Genomic DNA, 14,099 nt, shown 5'->3' with positions numbered 1-14,099 from the left:
AAAGCTCTCTAGACTCACCAGCTTTATGGACTGTGGACATCTTGTGCACAGGAAGACACCCACAAGTGTTTTAATGTGTGAGCTGAATCCCACCCAGGGATCTGATGTACAAATTCCCCAGAGGGTACCACCAAAAACCAGATAAGAGTTAGAGCTCGACCACTGGAGTGCTGGGACATGGAGACAGAACAAGAGGGATACAGGTGTCTGAACTAAATCCATCTTTGGTTGGCATCTCTCTCTCTACCTGTGTGGCAAAGCCCAGCTATGACATTGTGTCCCAGGGACTTACCTGTCGGTCAGCGGAGTGATCACAAGCCGAGGGGTATTGCCAAGGTATTCATAGGAGTACAGGAACTGGGCGTCACAGATGTTGGCAAAGCAGTGCCGTTCCTCATCTGACCATCTGTGCCGGAGCTGTGACAGCCAAATGAAGGCCTGGGCATTGTCCACCTGCAACACACCCACAAACACCATCACAGGAAGGCCGGGGATGCCAGACACATGCAGCTCGGGGGCCAAAATAGCGACTGCTATAAAATTTTCATGGGGGATGACTGGTCCTCACTGCAAGGCAGGTGTGGTGAGGAAGGCCGCCTCCTTGCAATGCGGTGAGAAATGTCACCTCCCCATCTCCCATCAGTAAAGGGGAGGAACCAAATTAGTGACCACATTGGTGGGAGAGGAAAAAATTAATGGCCAAGAGAAAGAGCCTTACAAAAAGACTCCTGAATAGATTTAAGAAGCAGCAAGTCATGAAGAAGGTCTCATAACGCAACCAGAGTGAGAGAAGGAGCAGAGGCCATCTAGACAAGGAAGAGGTTGCAGACAGCACCAAGGAAACAGACTGGGGACAGGTGGACAAAGACAGGCATGGCCAGCGCTCTCTGCACAACCAGCAGGCAGGTCCAGATGCATCACTTCACCCCAGGCTGGACCGAGGCACCACTGAGCCCAGCTGAGCCTTGAAGACAGAAACCCTGTGAGCAGCCTGGCTGCCTCTGAGATGACACAGATGAGGGAAGAGCCACAACCCAATACATTCAGGGCATCTTCCCACCCACCTGCAAGGCTAAACACTTGGCATGGTGTCAGGGACAGGGGAGTAGTGTGGGAGAGGTGTTGCAGGAGAAGGGAGTCCCACATAAGTCCCTGTGGCCCCACACCAGACAAAGGACGCTACAAAGAACAAAGCTTGAATGCTTTTTCTTACTTTCTAAAGTCAAAACTGAGACTGAGTCCAGCAGCCTCCCAACACACCACCATCATCCACCAGCACATGTCTTGGCACCAGGACGCAGTGCCGCGCTCTCACTCCTGGTGTGAATCTGCAGCAACTACAAGTTGGTGTTGCAGGGCCATGACACAGCACAGCTCTGCAGGCTTACAGGGGCTTTCTGCACACTTACTACAAACATTGTAGAAATAAATTTAGTCATACGTCTCCCACTGAGACCGGCAGTGATCTGAATGGCCAGTGGTTGGGCCCCCTGAAGCCCCCTCTCCAGCACCCACAGAACTGTGCTGAACTGCCAACACCAACCTTCTGTGCTATCATCTTTGCCACCACATCCCGAGCATGCACGTCGATGCTGCAAATGGTCATGATTTTCTGTCTGTCGCCCTTGGAGAGCTGCCCGATCAGCATGGTAACGAGGGTGTTCAGCTGGGTCACTTGCTTCTTGTGCTATTCCTTCATCGCATTCTCGTAGCCTTCCTCCACCCTGGCAAAGGCAATCCCAACCTCGGTTGGCCACCAGATCTGGGTGCAGCAAAGCGCCACCTAGGGAAATAGGCTGGTTCAGTATCAGGGAAAATACCAAAGCTTCCTTATGTTCAAGAGTGTCGGATCCACAGGGAGATCAAGGATGAAACATCCGTGACATGAAATTAAGTATTTTTTCATACAGTAGTCACAGCAGACAGTACAACAAGGATCTGCTCCATGACATTCATTTAAAACACCATATCAGTGACAGACACATTTAGCAGCTAGTTATAAGTAAATCAGCACCTTTCACATGCCTGACACAGCAGAGGAGGAAGAGTTGGAGACCACGAGGTTGTCAGAGGTGCATCTGAGGGGCTCTTCACTCTTATCAGGCCTCACCACTTTGCCTTCCTGCTGCACCTCTCACTGCTCTGGCTGTACAGACTGCACTGCCCAAGCCCCTGGGCTCTGTCACCCAACCAAGAGCCCCAACCAGAGCATGGAGCTCAGCCTGAAAACTCCATCAGGAGACCGCCAGGATAAAGGACAACTCATCCTCCCTCTCTCCTGGATAGCAAGGTGGAGGCCAGAAACATGCCTGTCCACAGCTGCTGAAAGAAGGGAAGGGCAGGACTGATGGGGAACCCAAGAGCTACCTTTCCACGAGCCAGCCTGAGTGGTGATAAGAAGCAGTGGCAGATACCTGGGCAGGATAGTCAAAGAGCCATTGTTCCCTTGGTTTTTCCTCATAAGCCATGACGGCTTCTGTCATCTCATCTCTCACAGTAGCCCTCATGCTGTCTAGTACATGACTGAGCCAGACTTCAACCTGGAAAAGAGATTAAATCCCAGTAACACATTTGCTCTTCTTAAGTGCCTTTGGTAATTAGTGAAGATAGGAAATGAGGCAAGCATCTCAGTTCTCTTTAGACTGGACATGAGGGAAAGGTTCTTCACCCAGAGGTGCTGGACACTGAACAGGCTCCCAGGGAGGTGTCACAGCCCCAACCTGACAGTGTTCAAGGAGAGACTGGACAACGTCCTCAGACACACGGGGTGACCTGTGGGGTTGTCACTGCAGGGACAGGACTTGGACTCCATGATCCTGGTGGGTCCCTTCCAGCTCAGGACATTCTATGAGTTAACCAAACCTCACAGCCTCCTTCAGACTGGGTAGATTTGGCTAATTCTGGTACTGTAGGATTAGCATCTACTTCCAGACACCAAGAACAGAAGACAGATTTTTTTCTTGAACTCTAGCTACAGGAGGAACCAAAATGAACTCCGTCAATGAATAATTTGGTCAGGTGTGTTCCACCTCCAGGCCATGACAGAATCCCTGGTGGGATGTGGGCAGTCTGCCAGCAGCAGAAGAAAGATGCTGCCAAACTTGGGAACACAATTCCTGCTGAATTTCATATTTCACAGGCAAAGCCCTCAACAAGAAGACAGACTGAACGCAGCAAGCTCCATTGCTGGGGAGCTCAGTAGCCGGTATTACGTACTTTAGCTTCCTGTAATAGACCATGCAGAAAGGTGAAACTACCAGGATAGATAAGCTGAGCAGTAGCTTGATTCTTACATTTCATACTTTCACTCGTGGTATGAAATAATGAAGACTTGAGAAACAGGTAAAAGGCCTTCTCCTGCCAAACACACCCGTGCAGAGGTACTATGGAATAGCTTAGTCTCTTTTCAGTCTGCATCCCCTCCCTCACCGAGGATATTTGTAGCAAGCTTTAAGACTAACCTTCAAAAGGTCTTAGAAAAAATCAAATTAAAAACCTAGTCAGAAAAATGGCACAGCTCTTTCTCTCACAGTGGACTGCGACATCCACGTCCCCCCTTAGTGAGGACCTATCCAGAGTGACACGAAAGGTTGTGGTGTAAGGAGGTACTAAATCACCACCTCTTCCAGCTTTTCTCATGCACCAAGGGAGAGCAGTGAAGCTCTATGACGTCTTGGCAAGGGATCTCACACGAGGGGCAGGGGAGCAGACTCCACCGGACAGTTTTGATAGACAAGGACTTCCCTCTCACCTGCCCACTGCAGTCACAGGGCTCGCTGAAGCTGACGTACTCCTCCTCTCTACTGTACATTCCCAGGCCAACCTTGGTTGGCTTTTGCTCAGAGTCCAGCTGGAATTTCATCCTGGCCAAGCTGTCAAAGAGTTTGGAAAGATGACGTTGCACCTGCAAAACGGGCTGTGTAAATAAAGCAACCAAGATAGGACGAGCGGAATGAAGATCACTATACATGTCACAAGCAAAATCATGTTAACAAAATATCTTGGATATTTAGGTAGCACCACATCTTCTCAAATGTGGCCAACATACTGCCAACAAAAGCCTCTTGCTGTCTCTTGTAATACTTCCACCTATTTCTACGTAATTTAGAAAACAGACATGCCTTAATAAATCATGTTTCTCCATTGGGAAATCTTCCATACAGAGCAAAAGCATAGAAAACATTGAAACACCTCATGACTCCTACGCCAAATTTCCCTACATGTAGTGATGAGAAGTCTGTAGCCATTTCTCCACCTCATCCTATTCTCAGCACAACGTGGAGTTTTCTTCACTATGAACTTTCCTGTTTTTCCACTACTAGAAACTGATTTTGTGCTAGTGAAATATCCTAAATTCTCTTTCATGGAGAAGAAAGATCTTTATTTCTGCCTAAGACCTATGATAAACAGCCCAGACCTCCTATAGAACAACCATGTTCACCAAAAGCACTCTTCCAGAAGGAAAAGAATAATTCAGTTCTTTCCTGTTCACCTCCATCTGAGTCTGCAAAGCCAACAGGGAGATGCTGTGGGCTCTCAACATCAGCATCTGCCTGCTGGGAGCTGAGCAGGTCACCAGCACTTCTTCCAGACCACTGCGTAACACACAACTGCATCACTGCGCGCCCCACGCCAATGAAGGTGAGATTCTCCTGGGATTGACGTCCCCACAGAAAGGGGAAGCTCCCAAAGCAGTCCCAGACAGGAGCTGCCTCTCTCAATTACAGCAGAGAGGTAGAAAAACTCCCATAGGGGAGATGAGAAATGAGGGAAAGGGACCTGGGGGTCCTGGGGACAGCAGGGTGACCATGAGCCAGCACTGGGCCCTTGTGGCCAGGAAGGCCAATGGTACCTGGGGTGGGTTAGAAGGGGGTGGTCAGTAGGTCAGAGAGGTTCTCCTGCCCCTCTGCTCTGCCCTGGGGAGACCACACCTGGAATATTGTGTCCAGTTGTGGCCCCTCAGTTCCAGAAGGACAGGGAACTGCTGCAGAGAGTCCAGCGCAGCCACCAAGATGCTGAAGGGAGTGGAGCATCTCCCGTGTGAGGAAAGGCTGAGGGAGCTGGGGCTCTGGAGCTGGAGAAGAGGAGACAGAGGGGGGACTCATTCATGTTTACAGATATCTAAAGGGGCAGTGTCAGGAGAATGGAGCCAGGCTCTCCTCGGTGACAACCAGTGATAGGACAAGGGGGAATGGGTTCAAACTGGAACACAGGAGGTTCCACTTAAATTTGAGAAGAAACTTCTTCTCAGTGAGGGTGTCAGAGCCTGGCCCAGGCTGCCCAGGGAGGTTGTGGAGTCTCCTTCTCTGCAGACATTCAAACCCCCTGGACCCCTTCCTGTGGAACCTCAGCTGGGTGTTCCTGCTCCATGGGGGGATTGCACTGGATGAGCTTTCCAGGTCCCTTCCAACCCTGACATTCTGGGATTCTGCGTGAGATGCCCAATGCTCTGATGCTTTCAGAGAAGGAAGGGTGGAGGTGGATTTGTCCATCTAATTCTGACTCACTGACTCACAAAGAACTACAACCCTCCCTCTCATGAGCTGTGCTGCAAGTGGACGCAGCTTCTCACACACATACAAGCAGGGCCAAACCCTGGGAGGTGCTAAGTGACTCTGAGAAGCACAGGGCACTCAGCATCCCCCCAGATCACAGAATCATTTTGGGTGGAAGAAACCCTCAGGATCAAGTCCAGCCATACCCTAGCTCTGGCACTAATCCATGTCCCTAAGAACCTCGTCTAAATGTCTTTTAAACCCCTCCAGGGATGGTGACTCCAGCACTGCCCTGGGCAGCCTGTTCCCATGCCCCACAGCCCTTTCTGGGAAGAATTTTTTTACAATATCCAATCTGAACCTCCCCTGGCACAACTTGAGGCCATTAAGCGTATCTTGAGGCCATAAGCTTATCTCTTTTCAAACCGTAAGTAAACCGTAGAAACTTTTTCTTACATGTAGAAGCTTCTGGTCACAAATCCCCAGCTGCCCCTTCCCAGACCCTGTCCAGTCCGGAGGGTTCGGACACAACCCCAGCACTTGCTGCGATCCTGCTGCCAGAGCCCGAACGCACCTGAATCTGCACAAGTTCAGCACCCAGTTCACGAGGATAATGTCATTGTGTATTTAATCCTCCTTTAGGAATCATCAGACTTTGAAACTACATTGGGAAGGCTGAGAGTGTATCTATGTATGATACTGCTTGACATTTACTTTGATTTTACTGCAAATACTTTTGAATAACAGAAAACACCAGGAATTTCTTCTTACTCAACAGAGCATTTCAACACAGTATCTTTGCTTCCTGTGTTTTTTTTTTCCTCTTCATTTTAAATATCAATCAACTATGTATTTATGATACTCTGTGGGCTGAAATCACCCAGCAGCAGACACAGATAGAAGCAGCGTTAAAGGTTAGAGGTAAACAACAGCATTTCCAAATACACATGCAAACCTGCTCCATTCCTGTGCTCACATCAATACTGAAAATGGTGGAAAGCCTGAAGAAAGTGAAAATACTCGCTACCAAAAGACAGAATTAGGACTTTGTTCATCATCCAACACTCGCCTTTTGCTGTGAACGTTTTGACTGGTTTTATGCACCAACCTCTGAATAAAAGATGCGTCCCAAACAAGGCCAAGCAGAGCTGTGCAGGGGTGGGTGGCAACCCAAGGAAGTCCTGCCTTGGCCACAGCCACTGTCTGACCACCAGCTGTCTTACCTCTTCCAGGCTGTGTTCTGCTCTTCCCCTGTAAACAGGCCATCCCAAAGACCTTTGCATGGGGGAAGGAAGAAGTGGCTGACTAGCAGATGTCTCCTCTGCCTAAAAACAGAGACGTCTCCAAGCCCTCGGTTGTCAACACTGTCACATTTGAATGATCGGTCTGTGGCTCTTTCAACAACAGATGCTGTTTGCTGGCATCCCAGCTTGGGGAACCAAGCTCAGCAACAAGTTTTGGCTGAGATCCTCAAGAAATGGTTTCCCCCAACCTCACTGTATCCCAGCAGAAACAAACCCACTGTTTTTATGGTATCAAGAACATAGCTCTGCTCTGTGCAGTGCTTTCAGAACCATCTGCAAGCATCACCAGGGACAGATGGGACAACATACAGTGTGCGCATTGCCTTTCAGAGACGACAGATGAAGGCCAGCAGTGAAAGAGTTATTGTTAATCCAAGTGAGGGTGGGAGAAAAGGCACTCAAGAAAGGATAAGCTACAGCTGAGTCCCTAGACAGCATCTTCCACCCTGACATTACTGACAGCTGGAAAATGTGAAGGTGACATAGTGCAAGGCTTACCAGCTGTGGGTTGGTGCCATTGGAAAGAATATCCAATAAATCTGCTGAAGAAACAAAGTAAAATCTGGGAAAGGCCAATCTTTTCATGTCCAAATATTCAGCCAAAGCCTTCTCACACAGGGACAACCTGGGGAGAAGAGCAGAAAAATAGAGCCCAGGACAGGCGGGTGAATATCCTTTAATGTGTCGTGCTACAGTTTGGGTTATCGAGCAGATTCTCCCCTCCCATGGGGAAATGCCAGACATGAGCTGAGCCTGCAGGCTGGTCCTTTACAGCATTTTCCAAATAGATAACAAAGCACATAGTAACTCATAGATCTCTCTCCACTCCCAAGGGTCAAACAGACAAAGAGTCAGAGAATCCTCACCAAAAAGCAGAAACACAGGTGGAAGAAGAGGCTAGAAAGGCTTTGCAGTCTGACTTACTGTTTTAGACAAGCTCTCAACTGCCACAGGTGATTTCACACTAGGATGAAAGTTTCCAAAACTGCTTTTATTCTAATGAGCACATTTTAAAGTCTGATTCAAACCTACTCAGCTTTTTGTGCTTGTGAAGCCTGAAAAGAAACTTGTTTGCTCCGTTCTAAAATGAATCTCTCAGTGTTTACATGTTAAACTGCTGCTGAGCTTTCAAAGTTCATAAATAACATGCAGTTAGTCCTCTGTGGGGAACACGGGCCTTATCTGTTTAGGAAGTAAAATTAGATCTCTGTTTTAAATGGATAGTTATTACTGACACAACAGCTATCACGTTAACTTGTTAGGTGTGTTCCAGGTAGAGTAGCTCATATGTTAGGTGAGAACTGTATCCATCTCTGGACATTAAGGTCTTTCTCAGGGAGTTTAGTTATACCATCTGTGAAGGGTACACACACAAAGATAATTTTGTTAATTAAAGCACATGGGATCAGCTCTGCTGCAGATATCCCTGCTTGGACTGCTAAATAGATATTTAAGACACCAAATTTGGGGTGGCAGTGAGGCCACATGTTATTAAAACCAACTGAGTGCCCAGCTTTGTATGTGTGCAAATCAATATTCAAGATAAGAGTTTGCACATACGCAAAGCCAGAATCCACCTTGGGGGCTTCAGGGTGATGGATCATGAATAAAAAGACTCAATGTGTGAATGCAAAGAACGCACAGTCCAGAAGGAAAGCCTTGGAGCACAGGTTAAACCAACTTATTAGAGCTGATCCCAGTCTCTGACAAAATCCTGGGACTGAAGTTGTACCTACCTACTCTGAATGTCCTCCAGTTGTTGGGACAGACCTGGTTTATTGGTGGCCTCAACCACATTTGGGGTTTTCTGAGTTTCATAGGCCAGTTCTTTAAAGTCCACATCAATCCCTTCAAAGCGTTTGGAGTCCTAAAAAGCAACACAAACACGTTCATGGTAAAACATGGATTTTGTGCTAAAGGTCTCCATCCTCTGGGTGCTGTCTTTGGGTTGAGGGGAAAACCTTCTGTCCAGTGCAGACAGGGACCCCTCCACCATTCCAGAATGGCTCTTCCACTGACTTGCCTGAAACTAGTCTGCAAACAGGCACTTGCCTTCTTGTCACTGTATCCCAAAGGGGTTGTGGATAAAGTGCTCCATGCAGGAGGCAATGTCTAGGACCAACCATTTTCATGGGATTTAATTCCCCTTGGAAAACCTCATAAATCTCTCTCTCCCATGTCCAGGTGAAGTACCAAGTTTCCCTGGCTGCAGCAGCAGGAGATGCTCCCACACCGTGGAAAGGCTCCCAGCCTCATGTGAGTGCACTCCTCCCCTCCTGCTACAGCACAGGAATCCCAACACCCATCCACAAAACGGGTATGATGACTCTTGTAGAGGAGAGCCCTTCCTTGCCTTCAATGAGGGTATGGAAACCCCACGTCAGCACCGGAGGCCCACATCAACAATTATGCTCCATATCTAACAGGGACTCTGAATTTCTGGAGCTAAACACTGAAGAATAAAGCAAGCTATGTTCAAAACATCTCTGCTCCTCCCTTCTTCCCAGGTCAGGCCTCCTAAGTGAGGCGGGACACTGAACAAGTGTTCCAAGCAGTCCAGGTAACACTTCCACGCTACCCTGTGTTCAGCCCCAGGAGCAAGGCTCCATCTGGAAGGTTGAGCCCTCCCTACACTCACGCCACAGATCCAGCTCCAGGTGAGCATCCCACAGCCTGTCAGCACATCCCCCCAGCCCTGGATGCATCCTGAGGGTGCTCAGCTACAGAGACTTTGAGCTTCAGTCTTTCTTTTACGGAAGAGAAGCTGCTGACTGAGCCACCTGTGTCCCTGGAGCCAAGAGGGCCCCGTGTCCTGGTGCATCCAGCACAGCACGGCCAGCCGGGCAGGGAGGGGATTGTCCCGCTCTGCTCTGTGCTGGGGCAGCCTCACCTGCAGCATTCACTGTGTGCAGGGCTGGGGACACAGGAGAAAAGGAGATAAAGCTACTGGAGGGTGTCCAGAGGAGGGACATGAACTTGGTGAAGGGTTCGGAGGGGAAACCGTATGAGGAGCGGCTGAAGTCCCTGGGTTTGCTCAGCTGGAGCAGAGGAGACTGAGGGCAGAGCTCATGGGGCTGCAGGTTCCTCAGCAGGAGCAGGAGGGGCAGGGCTGAGCTCTTCTCTGTGACAGTGACAGAACCCCAGGGAATGGCAGAAGATGTGCCAGGGAGGGCAGTGGGACATGAGGAAAAGGTTCTGCACCCAGAGGTGCTGGACACTGGACAGGCTCCCAGGGAGGGGTCACAGCCCCAACCTGACAGTGTTCAAGGAGAGACTGGACAACGTCCTCAGACACATGGGGTGAATTGTGGGGTGTCCTGTGCAGGGACAGGAGTTGGACTTGACAATCCTGATGGGTCCTTCCAAGTCAGGACATCCTATGGTTCTATGGTTCATACCACTGCCAGACAGCTACTGAGATGCAGACAGCTGCCCAGCAGGATGCAAATGTAAATCATGATGCAATTTCATACATGACATTAGATAGCTCCTGGATATTAAGAGCTTGCTGGCACATGGTACAGCCTCAGGGCACTGGTTATCAGCACCTGTATATATTGCCCAGTGAGCGAGGTGTGCCCAGAATCATAGAATCATTTAGCTGGAGGAGACCATTGAGATCACTGAGTCCGACCATAACCTAAATCTAGTACTAAACCATGTTCCTCATCTATACATCTTCCAGGGATGGTGACTCCAGCACTGCCCTGGGCAGCCTGTTCCAATGCCCCACAGCCCTTTGGGGAAGAAATTGTTCCCCAGATCCAACCTCAGCCTCCCCTGGTGCAACTTGAGGCCGTTTCCTCTGCTCCTGGCGCTTGTTCCTGGGGAGCAGAGCCCGACCCCCCCTGGCTCCAAGCTCCCTTCAGGCAGTTCAGAGATCAGAAGGTCTCCCCTCACCTCCTGTTCTCCAGCTGAATCCCCCAGGTCCCTCAGCCGCTCCCATCACACTTGTGCTCCAGCCCCTCACCAGCTCCATTCCCTTCTCTCAACTTGCTCCAGCACCACAAGGGCTTTCTTGGTGTGAGGGGCCAAAAACTGCCCCCAGGACACTCAGCACAGCGTGCTCTCTGAAGCAGATGGAGGAACAGTCCAAGCAGAGCAGAGTGCAGGGTTGGAGACAGAACAGTGTGTTGTCCAGGGGTCAATGGGCTGCGCACATCCCCTCGTGGGTGTTCGTCCCACAGTGGTGCTGTCAGCGATGCTGCTCGTGAACAGGGACGGGGGTCACACAGCCAACTGTGGGTCACTCGTGAGTGAAAGGCAGGTTCCTCCACAGGGCTGCGAGTGGTCCAGCGGGGCCAGGAACAAGCTTGGAAGATTTTCTAAATAATCAAGAGAATAGGGAATAAGACTGGAAGCTGGACTCAAAGACAGCCCTGAGGAGGTCACAACCCTGAGGAGGGCATCAGTGACAACTCTGCTCAATTTTCTGAAGCTGAAGTGGGAGAAGAGCTGCTCTCCTGCTGCACCAGCACTGGAGGCAGGGAAGCGGATACTGCAAAGCTGCCTGGTCCAGCTCTGATTTGACAATTTGCACCATCTGAGTAATTATCTCCGTCTTCTCCCCTCCAAGGAAAGAGGGAACATGCCTGTATCACTGAAGGAAGCCAGCAGCCTCCTGCTCAGCCTCCAGGAACTCTGCATCTGCTGTGCAATGGTGGAGGGGAGGAAAAACAGTTTCTCAGCAGGGTTCAGGCACAACCAACAGTACAAAAACAGCCTGGGGCAACACTGGGGAAACTGCTGTAGCATTAAGGGAGCCTCCAAGAAAGCAATGCAGCAAGAGAACAGTCCTGCTTGGGGGAACACGGCAATATAGACAACCTTCTTCTGTGTAATGGAGGCTCTTCTTCAACGCTTTCCACACAGGAAAAATAGGATTTGGGATTTCATACCTTAGGAAGCTGTGCCCGTGTATCTTCTGAGCCTATGAATATGCTCTCCAAGTGAGACCACGTACGCTGCACTTCGAACCAGAGAGAAATGACGGAATCTGTTGTGGACAGCTTCCTCTGCCATATGGACACTTCCTCCAAGAAGAAAGCAATACACTTGGATGTCATTAAATTCTGCAGCTGCACCTGGTTGTCTTCTAAAGTTTCTATGAGTTCCTCGTCTGACTTCAGCAACGGGATGTTCGTCCGGGGGTGAGGCTCATACTGAAACTCCATGGTGCTCCAAGTCATTTTTAGCTCCTTCAGGACTTTCTCCATACTCATTTCTCGTACCGCTTTGTCCACAATGCCACGAACCTCATCCTCAAAGTCATGGAGGTTGAGCTTCAGGAGGTCAGCCAGCGTGGTGTCCGAGTCCATCACAAACCTCACACCCGTCACCTGCAGCAGCTGATTCCAGTGCCTTTCCCTAATGGCGGGATTTTGAAGTTCTGCCACAGCTTTCAGGGCCGTCAGCATGTTCTTCACCTTGCTGTCCAGCCCAGTGAAAGCATCCCACGCCCTCACCTCCTTATCCAAATTCCGAATCTCTCTTGCAAACTTTTTACACTCCAGATCCATGTTTTCCACGTTAATATCCGCCCATTTGGTGGTCTGCCAGTCATCAAGGCAAGTGCCCACAAGGGAGATCATATCCCAGAGCTCTTTGAGAAGACACAGCTCCTTTCGGCACTGCTTCAGTTGTTTATAGTCTGGCACTATGACTTCAAACAGACCAGCTGATTCATAAATCGAGGTCATGGCTGACTCCATTTGTTTAATCTCAATGTGCTTTGTATCCAGCAGTTGATAAGGCTTTTTGGTGTCAAACCTAGAAAGAAATGTTTATTCTTCATAAGTGATATTGTAACAACTTCTAAAGAAAACATAAAACAAATGGTGCCTCTGAGACACAAAGCAGACATGATACATCTATAGTACCCATTGATGGTGCAGCCACATGGCACTGCTGACAACCCCTTTAAGCAATATTGTGCACTCAGCATCCAGATTGAATCTCTTGCTAACACCTTACAGTGTTTGCAGGGACAAAACACCCAGGGCATAACAGATACAACACCGTGAGCAGGTAGGAAATGTATGCAAGGGTTCAAGAACACATCCTCAGGACACTCCGAGATGATCCCATGAAGCTTTTCTTCCTCAGGGCTTCTCTGATGTTATAATTTCACTGTACCTGAATGGTGCTTCTTTCCGAAATCGCTCTCTGAATCTGTGTTGCTCAACATCAAACGCCGCACAGCTCTTGCGCACAACTGTCATTTCGTTCGCCTGCAGAGGAGCCACATGCTGCTTCACAGCTATCGCCAGCTTCTTTATATTGTTCCATTTTTCTGGCAGCTCCTGCAAGCAAAATTTAAATGACGGTAGGCAGTATTTGCTATTTGATATAAGATGTGACTGATCTGTTTATGGACAATCACAGAACAGGAAAAGCAACAGATTCCATGCCTAAAACTGCAAGGAAGTTTTGTTGTGATGCAAAAGCTAAACACAATTTGGGATAAAACTTATCAGTTATCCACAATTTTGAAGACGAATGAAGACTGAGACTTTAAAACTGACTGCTCTGATTGCAAAAACATGTTAAATAACTTCAGAAGAAGGGTCCCAGACCAGATCCTGGGCTCCCAGGATGGCTCGGTGGTTGAGAGAGCACAGTTCTCCTGACACCGAGCCCAGCGGGACCCAGAGCTGGCTGGAGGCAGGAGGGTGGGCTGAGGATGCAAGTTCATCAGATCGTCCGGCTTCCCAGAGCTAATTAAGAAACAGAGCCTGGGAAATTTCCAGCCAGCTCTTAGAGCAGAAGATATTATGCCAGAAGGACTTCTACAGAGCTTTCTGGGGCAAATCCCTCCAGCCTGCCTGTATAATATTAGTACTAAATCAGACAGTTTCTTTCTCAGGACTGCATCCAAGCTGCTGGTGCACAGCACTGCTAACAATCCACCCTTTGCACCTGGGATTTTATTTAGAAAGAGATTTGATTTCTTCTCTTCTCACTAGACTTCTCGAGCCAAATCCTCACCCCAGACAGTGACACCAGCCAGGGCTCTGCTGTCCTCAAGTCCCACAGCTTTGCTCTCCCACTTCCCCAGGTACTGTGCCAGCCTACAGGAAAGACTTTGGGCTTCTTTTCATCCCAGTGCACAGAGTTGAGAAGACTAATGGAGATGCACCAACACTATGCAAAGAAGCGAAATAACCTGGAGGCAGCAGAGGCGGCCAGAGCAGGGCCAGTCCCTCCTGAGGGGTCTCTTTCTGGCACTTCATGTTCCAGTCTCTGTAGAAATCACTATCCGTGACCATAGCAGGGCACACATGGAGCTGCTTCCTTGTCC

General features: G+C 49.2%; 1 pseudogene; it reads right to left on the bottom strand.

Annotated features, from left to right (window-relative positions):
- LOC136113734 (dynein axonemal heavy chain 9-like) overlaps positions 1 to 14,099 on the bottom strand; it is a 90,835-nt pseudogene that overhangs the window by 61,195 nt on the left and 15,541 nt on the right.

This window comes from Patagioenas fasciata, unplaced genomic scaffold (genome assembly GCF_037038585.1).
Source record: "Patagioenas fasciata isolate bPatFas1 unplaced genomic scaffold, bPatFas1.hap1 Unplaced_34, whole genome shotgun sequence".
Lineage (NCBI taxonomy): Eukaryota > Metazoa > Chordata > Aves > Columbiformes > Columbidae > Patagioenas > Patagioenas fasciata.
This window is presented reverse-complemented; position numbering and strand designations above follow the sequence as displayed.